Consider the following 10,664-nt stretch of genomic DNA (forward strand, 5'->3'; position numbering starts at 1 on the left):
CACCTATCGTTCGGCAACTCAACGACCTACTAAAAACAGATGAAAAAATGGGGGAAATTATGAAGAAATTACTTTTGTCAACAGCAAGAGACAACCGAAAAATCTTAAGAGACTGTTATATAAATCTAATTTTTTTTCACCATTACCAAATGTGACGATCGGCAATGCATACTTAAGGGAATGAAATTCGTTCAAATTTAACAAGTAATTTACGGTACATTCAGATATGACGTGCTCCACCAAAAATTTAATATATGTTATAACATGTGCTGGCTGTGGAAAACATTATATCGGTAAAACTGGAACTACTCTGCGAGCTCATATACGAGTTCATAAACAACACATTTCAGCAACCGAATACAGAAAAATTAAAGTTAGTGAACATATAGATGTGTGTGGCCACGGACAATTCGGTGTATTTCCGTTTTATAAACTGTATGCAGAAAATACTATTTCCCGACGAGAAAAAGAAAGGCGCTTTATTAAGACTTTAAAACCGGTTCTCAATAGCTTACTGTGAAATATGTTTACTTTTATTATCTATGACGTCATAATTTGCTAAAAGTAAAAACCTTTTCCCTTCATTTGTTTATGACGTCGTTATGTTCGTGAAATTTTAATTACGCCTTTATGACATCAGGCCATTTTAAAACTCTCTGTGTGTGTGTGTATGTGTGTGTGGGGGTGTATGTGTGTGTGTGTGTGTGTGTGTGTGTGTGTGTGTGTGTGTGTGTGTGTGTGTGTGTGTGTGTGTGTGCGTGCGTGCGTGCGTGCGTGCGTGCGTGCGTGCGTGCGTCTGTGTCTGTGTATGTGTTTATTTTTAACGTTTAGCTATGTGTGACGTAAAGCCACTATGTTACTAAATGTAGAGCTTAAAGATTTGAAATGAAAGCACTAAAGCTTTGCTAAACGTCTTTGTGTAACTTTTTTTATCTTTAAAGCTATACTATTACAGATCATTACGAAAATTAATTACTCTCTCTCATAATTTCTCTCTCATTATATATAGGGTGTGTATGTGTGTATTTATGTATGTATGGGTGTGCGTGGATGCGTGTATGCGTGTGCGTGTGCGTGCACTTATGTGTGTGTGTGTGTGTAAGGTGAAGATAACGAACAGAGATCAATTTCATAACTCTCACAACGGATATAATATAACGAGTTGAGCAAATACGAATCCCTGGACATACCAGAGGGATTAGATCCCAAAAGGTTCCGTTATCATCTAAAACCGTTCTTTCCCTTAAAGTGTTTGCTCTCATATGGTCATTCAGATATCGCGCGTCAGTCAGTCACAGTAGGTCGACTCGGCGCTAGATCAAAGTGGACAAAGAATTCATGCACTAATAGCTGCTTTTGAATCGATACAATATACTATAGTTGCACAAGACTAGAAGTTACAGAATTCAAATCTGTAAAAGTTTACAGACTATTTACCAATTCACCTCGACACTGAAGAACAGATTTTTATTTCAGGTTAAAAGGGAAATCGATTTTCAACAAAGGTTATGAAATGAAATAAGCTTACTGGAGAAGTAAATAAGTGAAATAGATTTTCCATTTTGAAACCAAAATAAATCAATGAATAACGATGTCACTGTTGATGAAAAGACCGTGCATTTTTTTAATTTGTAGATGAAAGATTTTGAAAGAAACACAATGTAAGATTATAAGATCTGTGTTGAGTACGTGTAGTATACTTCTTAAAGTGATATGAATTTGACATGTTTTGCTGAAAGTGTTGAAAAATCAAAATGAGTTTGATTACTTTTTAGTTAGTATTACAAGAAAGAAGGTATAAAGTGATGGAAACACTATCAGTCTACAGGAGAGTGGACATGGAGTCCACACTATGCAAGGTGAAGATAACGAACAGTGATCAATCTCATAACTCCTATAAGCAATACAAATAGATAGTTGGGCAAACACGGACCCCTGGACACATCAGAGGTGGGATCAGGTGCCTAGGAGGAGTAAGCATCCCCTGTTCCCAGTCTCAGGTGACATCGATTTCCTTGATGTTGTTCTTTGAAATTTGATAGGTGTCTCAAAAGCCTCTTAATGTGTAGAGAATGGGTACAATTACGTGTACCATCAATCAATATGATGATAACAATGATGATTGAAACAATTTCCTCTTTCCTCAACCTCCAAAGAAGTCATTCCATTAATAAAAATAATTATTATCAACGATTTTAAAATTAGAATTCTTATTCATTATTCATTGTTAAATTCCATGTGGATGTACCGATTTACTTAAAATGGTCTAAATGCAATATGCATATGATGAAAATAAACAGTTCAATATGCTATATACACTGTAATGTACATTTGTATAGTTATGAGCCATCGGTATGAAGTTTATAATAAATGCATGTAATACATGGTCAACATGAATTTCCTAGTAAGAATTATCTTTCTCTATATTTTTTTATTCAAATCCGATAATGTTATTGAAATCAGACCCGAAATTACCTAATGCGCTTTTTACTTTTAAAAAAAAATTATTTTCTACTCATTACATTAGAACATGTAAATATCCCAAAGAGAATATTCAGTCACGTATAAATACTCGTATATGCACTAATTTACTTTTATTCCATTCCTTCCGTTTTAAAACATTGATGATTTTACAGAGTGTTATTAGATTAAACATTTATTTAGATAAGGATGGTCTCTCATTCCAGTAATGTCTATGCATGAATAAAGAGTACAGAAAGTATCCAAAATGCAGAATATGAACTGGAGACCAAACTTTCGTATTCACCTTGGCCACATCGTTCCGCTCTCACTGAAAACCGTTCCATTCAAACAATTCAGTGTTCAGTTCCCAAACAAAACTGTTCGATCCTAAACCGTTCAGGATCCGATCACCATTCAACTAGGGTAGTAGTACGCTTCTCTCTCCCTCCCTCCCTCTCTCTCTCTCTCTCTCTCTCTCTCTCTCTCTTCTCTCTCTCTCTCTCTCTCTCTCTCTCTCTCTCTCCAGTACTCTTCGATGGCTTGAACTTCGATCACTAGAAGAAATATCATGGTGCTGATTTTTCTCTATATCATAACTAAGCAAATTTACTATCTATTCCTTGAACGTTCGATTTCTCCCAGTTTTTTTTTACTTTCTTGAAGTGAAATTGGGTCCCGTAAAACTTATATCATTGTTTTTCACTCTCCAGCTCTTGAAGTGGTTGTAGCGTACATACCCTTTTACCAAAGCGTTTAATTATTGGACCTTACGTTGATTTCGTTGGGTGCCGAAGGTCGCGGGAATTAGGTGTTTACATAGGTGATACATCACCCTATATTCGTTACGGAGGTGGACACTTGAGTATATAATTGGTTAATTGGTCACTTTTGACCCTATATTGAGGTATTGCGATAATTAAAATCTGTTTGTTAACCGACTATGAATACCTTATATAATTTCTTTTAACATGACAACGAGTGTAAGTTTACTCTAAAACAAGGTTTTGATTATTCATTAGAATTTTGATTTTGTGTAACGCGACAAAAAATTGTGGTCTCTGTTGTTAGTGACAGTAATTTAAGCTTTGTCGGAAATTAGTTTTGCACGCCAGGCTATCCTAGTATGAGGAAAGAACAGATAAATATATAAACTTTTAAAACATTTTTACTAATGCGAAATACGGTTCTTTATTTTGAAATCCAACATATTACTTGAGAAATATGAAAGAAAATGTGTGAAAATGTTGGTAAACATTTCCGGTTACTGTAAAATCTTAGTCATATGGTCAAACGTTCAATTTCTGAATAGGGTCGGAAAGTCTCGTCATGTGACTCGGGAGAAATAACTTGAGATCAAACTTCCAGGCAGTTCTCAGGATGGCATTATCAATAATGTACTAGACTCGCTACGTTCAAAACAACATAGAGCCTACTACAAAAAGCGAGGGACCGGTGGATAACAACTGGGTTTAGAAAATGTGTTCTAGATAGAGCTCTGAGTTATTACAGCGGTTGTTCAAGCGTCAATACGAGACATTTTCCAACAAAGTACAGGTACATAATGTATGTTAACATTATAGAGTCGTCTGCATTATATGCACTGCACAGTCGTTTGCATTATATACACTAAGGGTGAAACGATACAGTACCTTTTCGATTCGATTCGATTTACGATACAGTACCTTTTCGATTCGATTCGATTTTCGATACTTTAGTCTCGATTCGATGATTTTCGGTTTGATACAATAGCATGTACCACATTCTTTATAATGCTAAGATTTTTTTGTTTCATTGTATTTATTGCTCTCTGCAAATAAATTCTGCATACTAAAAAAGCGGTTAAAGGGCCTGATTCACGATATTCCAAAATCTACTGTCTATAGGGTCGGAAAGTCTCGTCATGTGACTCGCGAGAAATAACGTGAAATCGTACTTCCGGGCAGTTGTCAGGATGGCATTATCAATAATGTACTAGACTCGCTACGTTCAAAACCACATAGAGCTTACTACAAAAAGCGATAGAGCGGTGGATAACAACTGGGTTGAGAATATGTGTTCTAGATAGAGCTCTGAGTTATTACAAAGGTTGTCCAAGCGTCAATACGAGACATTTTCCAACAAAGTACAGCTATGTTTACATTATAGAGTCGTCTGCATCATATGCACTGTACAGTCGTTTGCATCATATACACCCATACATCTATATCTCCGAGTTTCGTTCAAGATATCGAAAGTCCTCGATCAAATCTCAGCAATATATTTGCGCAGTTCTGATTAGACTGATTCTTGATTGGTGTTGTGGTAACAACCCCCCCCCCCCCCCTCTTAATAATCTGCATCGAGTGAAAACGCAAGAGCACTAGAAAAGAATAAAACTTTTTCCTGTTGTGTATAACATGGATATATAGCCCTATTTTATTCTATGATTTTGAACGTTTTACAGTTTCATTTAGAAATTTATTCAAATTATTTCATAAAAATATTTCTATAAAATAAAGACAGAACTTTTTACTGACACCAATCATATCAGTGACATATGGAAATCCCACGAGTCAGTTTTGTTTCCACTATGTAGATGCAGTAATTTATAATATTATAGTATATACATTTGGTATGTAAAACTGCATATATGAACAGATCCAGAAATTCGTGAGTGTATGTGTGGAGGGGGGGGGGGGGCTTTAAATCCGCGACTGGCATCTAAGATTTTTTTTTTATTTATCTGAATTTCAGCTGAATTATCACTAATCCAGATAGTCAACAAACATTTTAGTGTGCAATTCTATATATACTAGTATTGCAGACCCAGGGATTCAAATAAGGGGGGGGGGGGATTTCATGAGGTGGAGATCTATCTCCCCTTAAACCTGCCACTGACATATTTCATGGATGGTAGATATAAATACATGTATATCTTATGAATTTTGATTTATCTGAATTTCAGCTGAATTGATAGAACGTGATATGTCTATTATGAAATATTGACTAGTCCAGGTAGTCAATTTGCATTTTAGTGTGCATAATCTACATGTTTTGTGTGACAATGACTACAATGTTAATGTGTTAATCTTTCAGATATAAAAGGGCAAACAACACAGCTGGATAAAGCATCTTAAGTCTGGACTTCGTAAAGCTATGACAATGAGAGAAATGTATCCACCCAGGCAATCAGAATATAGGTAACTCACAAGAGCTCTTTATGCTCGTCAAGCTATCAATATTAAATGATATTCATTCTGTAATGAATACTTGTATACATGTAAATTCAGGTGATCCCAAAATATAAAGGTTCACCAAAAATGAATGCATCTCCAGACAATATAGAAATTTTAAAAATGTCCTTTCTCTGCAACAGCAAAGGATGCCTGTACAAACATATAGGGATTTTTACTAGATAAATGCAGATGTCAATTATAAAGTTTTTCTTTACAAATTCGATCAGACAGCAGTATAAGTAAATAAATTTTATTATGCTATAAAACAAATGTTGAATGTCCAAATAAGAATTATCTAGTATTGGTATTTTTATGAAAGAATATATAGACATAGTGGATGCCAGTCTTTTTTAATATATCTTGTTTTGGTAAAATTTTCAGAGTGCAGCTCAAAGAGAGCCATAGTTATTGGCATCAAGTTTTCCATCAGCTTTACCTCACAGGCACCACTTGTGATTTCATAGTTTGAACACCAATGAACATGGAAGTGATTCTCATCCTTTGAGATGAATTATGGGAATTATACTTGGCATACATGATTGAGTCTTTGTGCCCTCTCCGCAATAACCAACTAGACAGACTTGTGAAAATTCAAATGTCTTCCATTAGTTTTATTTTGTTTTTGCTACAATTGATCAGTGTAAAGATGTGCATGAATCACCATTGTAACAATTTCTTTGACTAGCAACCTTAAATAAATGTTCACTTTATCATTTACTTGTATGCATTTAATACAACTTGACAATGCAGAATAATGTGAGTAAGAAGTTGTACATTTATAGTATCTCAGTCCAAAGGTAAGATTTGATAAATTGTGGAATTCATATCAGCTATTTCCTTCAGTAGAGGATTTGCAAATGTACAAGAGTCACACAGAGTTGAAAATCTTAGTGGACATATATATATATATATATATGTGTGTGTCTGAATTGTGAAGGTATATGATTTAGAATATGGATGTTTTTAATTATTCAAGTGTACACTCCACATGAATTTGACTCTTCCTGGTCTTGTAACAGCTGTGCTTCATCCTTACTGAAATGAGATTTTGATGAAAGAAAAGGTGATATGTTTAATGTCACTCCTGATTAAAGTTTATCAAATATATCAAATCCTTTATTAGCAAGAATCATATATCATATGGCTTCAACATCTCCAATACACCTCAGTGATCAACAATGTCACCATCAGAGGTGGATTCTGGATAGAATTCAGAACAATTATGCTACACAAGTGATAGCCTTTGCTGTGTGACAAATTTTGCACAATGTAGTTGCTGTCAGATAATGACTAGTTATTCAATTTTAAAGTTAAATTCAGTGTTATGTTTGTTGTATCCATTGCGATTTTTTCAGAGGTAAATTCGGCATTGAGCCCTCTGGCCTGCTAAATGTAGATCCCTTAGATTTAGGTGCAACTTCATAAGAGTCATAAGAAATTGATCACTGGTATGAACCCAAGTACTGCCCATCCTAGAAGTTTTTAAAATGGGCCCCATTCTCTTCATAACAGCCGCCAACACATTGATACTTCTGAAGGAAATGATGTATATAACAGCATCTGTAACAAGCATAGACATCAAGTGAATATCATTAAAAGTATTGCAGGGGTGGATCAAGAAGATTTGCAGGGGGGGGGGGGGGCAAGTGTAATTTATACTATCCCCCTAAAAGATGTATGTGTGTAAATTAAAATTATCAAAATTGCAACCCAAATCCCCCATATTTGTTACATATGAACTACCAAATGGGGGATGGCACCACCACCAACCCCACCCCCTCTTGTCCCAACACTGCATCATTAAACAGTAAATAAACATCTTGTATCAAACTTTTCATTTTCAAGAAGAATTCAAATGCCACAATCTAAATTGAATTAATTTAAGATCTGAATGTATGGGTGAATGTTTACTATTTCTTTGTTGTCACAAGAGGCATAGTGTTTTACAAACACATATACAGAAATGAAGTACATGTGTATCAAAAACTTTTTCTGGGTCCTGCATTATGTTTCTTAATGTAAATATTGTAAAAACATGTTATTTCAGTGATCCCAATCGCCTGAAATTTTTTTGTTTCCAAATTGGTAGCATTTTTCGTGAGGGTCGCAATAAAAACATAGCAATATCATTATTAATTAAAACATAATGAAAATGAGAAACTGATTGCCTTATAAATGTGTCCTCCCCCCCCCCCCCCTATCAGCATCCCATAAAAATGTGTTATTACAAGTTTATATGATCAACTATTAATCAGGGAGATTGACAAAACATGGTACAAATAGATACCTGCATATATTTCCCGACCCCCCCCCCCCCCCGAACCCTTTTGCATTCAGTTTGTCTCCTTTATCAAAAGTAACATACTGCATAATTGTGTCGTGTAATGTTAGTTCTAACTCATAAAAAACTAAACCCTTTAACTTGACAGCTGTTTATTATCGAAAATATTCAGTAAAATATGTTTTAGATCAATCACCCGGTCGTGGGTAGAGCTCACTGCTTCTGAGTTCTCAATCGGTGATTTAACTATAAAAATATAAGTATTATGACTTGTTTACCTGCAACTATAAATCCACTTCTTCTTCTTTTTGCATAAGTAGGGAATCTATATAGGCTGTAGGTTCATTTTAACACTTGTCATCTGAGCATAACCAACGCAAAACAAAGTGACATTTTTCGACTGCTGCCCGGAAGTAGTAAATCGAAAGTGAAAGTAAACGAGACTTTCCGACCCTATTGTGTTTGAAGTATTTCACATGAAAATTAAGGTTAGATATTATCACAGAAGCTCATTTTAGAGAATTTATTATTTGTTTTGTAAACAAAGATTGCGGTATGCTATTGTTTACAAAATTTTCAAAAGAAATGGATATCGATCTCAAATTATTATACCTTTCACATTTCAAGCATTTTTGGGATAAAATGTGTCAGGTAAAATTTAAAATTTGTGACTATGCAAAATTAAGATGCATTATATTGCAAAATCAATATTTCACTTGTTTGTTTACATAAAAAGACTCGAATTTATGTTTACATAACACAGATTTAAGGCTAAAATATTGCTTTTATTCTTGCATTCAGAAGGTCACAATTTTGGCTGTCAACATTAAATGAGTTATATTTTTAATGTTTAACATAAAATATATGAAAAATGTTTTTATCAAAAATCGTGAACCAGTCCCTTTAATATAAAGCAACACTCTTATCACTTGTCCTAAAGCCAAACTATCACTATACCCATGATTTATACATTGGGGTGCATTTTTCAATTCGACTATGTCCATTTTGGTGCAGCAAAGTTTACTCGTACGTTGAATGGGTAATTTTCAATAATCTGCATCGAGTGAAAACGCCAGAGCACTAGAAAAGAATAAAACTTTTTCCTGTTCTGTGTAACATGGATATATAGCCCTATTTTATTCTTTATTTCGAGCTCACGGGGATATATCAAATCGACATATGAATGAAAGCTATCATTGTTAATAGACAAAACGTCATCGATATATCTAAAAGTCGAATTGAAGGTCACAGCGAGAGATTTTTTCTTCTGACATATGAAAGTCCCACGATTCAGTTTTGTTTCCACTATGTAGCTGCAGTAATTTATAATATTATAGTATATACGTTTGGTATGTAAAACTGCAAACAGGAACAGATCCAGAAATTGGGGGGAGGGGCTTTAAATCCGCGACTGGCATCTAATTTTTTTTCTCGATTTATCTTAATTTCAAATGAATTACCACTAATCGAGATAGTCAACAAACATTTTAGTGTGCAATTCTATATATACTAGTATTGCAGACCCAGGAATTCAAATTAGGGGGGGGGGGTCATGAGGTGGAGATCTGTCTCCCCGTAAATCCGCTACTGGATGTAGATATCAATACATGTATATCTTATGAATTTTGGTTTATCTGAATTTCAGCTGAATTAATAGAACATGTTATATGTCTATTATGAAATATCGACTAGTCCAGATAGTCAATTTGCATTTTAGCGTGCACAATCTACATGTTTTGTGTGACAGAGACTGCAATGTTAATTTGTTAATCTTTTAGATATAAAAGGGCAAACAACACAGCTGGAAAAAGCATCTTAAGTCTGCACCTCGTAAAGCTATGACAATGAGAGAAATGTATCCACCCAGGCAATCAGAATATAGGTAACTCACCAGAGCTCTTTATGCAATATCTGCTCATCAAGCTATCAATATTAAAGGATATTCATTCTGTAATGAATACTTGTATACATGTAAATTCAGGAGATCCCAAAATATAAAGGTTCACTAAAAATGAATGCATCTCCAGACAAAATAGAAATTTTAAAAATGTCCTTTCTCTGCAACAGAAAAGGATGCCTGTGCAAACATATAGGATTTTTTTCAAGATAAATGCAGATATTATTCTATGGTCGTTATAACGATCTAGTTCGTCAATACAACCTCGCATTCGGTCAAATGATGTCTGACGTGTTTCGTACCGATTGTTAAGCCCTTCTTGGCACACTGATTTTGCCTGCGGATAACTCCGTTTACCTGATCAGGATATCGGGTTCACGGCGGGTGTGACCGGTCAACAGGGGATGCTTACTCTTCCTAGGCACCTGATCCCACCTCTGGTGTGTCCAGGGGTCCGTGTTTGCCCAACTATCTATTTTGTATTGCTTGTAGGAGTTATGAGATTGATCACTGTTCGTTATCTTCACCTTGCATTATTATATAGTTTTTCTTTACAAATTATATTAGACAGAGGTATAAGTAAATGCATTTTATTATGCTATACGAAAATGTTGAATGTCCAAATAAGAATTATCTAGCATTGGTATTTTTATAAAAGAATATATAAACAAAGTGGATGTCAGTATTGTTTAATATTTTTTTTTTTTGGTAAAAATTTCAGAGTGCAACCCGGAAGATGCTCTGCAGCTCAAAGAGAGCCATGGTTATTGGCATCAAGTTTTCTATCAGCTTTACCTCACAGGCACCA

General features: G+C 34.8%; 2 long non-coding RNA genes across 2 annotated transcripts; one reads left to right on the plus strand and one right to left on the minus strand.

Moving 5' to 3' along the window:
* Positions 1-4,342: 4,342 nt before the first annotated feature.
* LOC125659391 (uncharacterized) lies at positions 4,343-6,391 on the plus strand. The gene is made up of 3 exons (XR_008796454.1): positions 4,343-4,585; positions 5,539-5,642; positions 6,060-6,391. It is a non-coding gene; the product is annotated as an uncharacterized LOC125659391 (long non-coding RNA).
* Positions 6,392-6,778: 387 nt separating this feature from the next.
* Positions 6,779-8,416, minus strand: LOC125659390 (uncharacterized). The gene is made up of 2 exons (XR_008796453.1): positions 8,238-8,416; positions 6,779-7,238 (listed from the first exon to the last, which is right to left on the minus strand). It is a non-coding gene; the product is annotated as an uncharacterized LOC125659390 (long non-coding RNA).
* Between the last annotated feature and the right edge of the window lie 2,248 nt (positions 8,417-10,664).

This window comes from Ostrea edulis, chromosome 7 (assembly GCF_947568905.1).
Source record: "Ostrea edulis chromosome 7, xbOstEdul1.1, whole genome shotgun sequence".
NCBI lineage: Eukaryota > Metazoa > Mollusca > Bivalvia > Ostreida > Ostreidae > Ostrea > Ostrea edulis.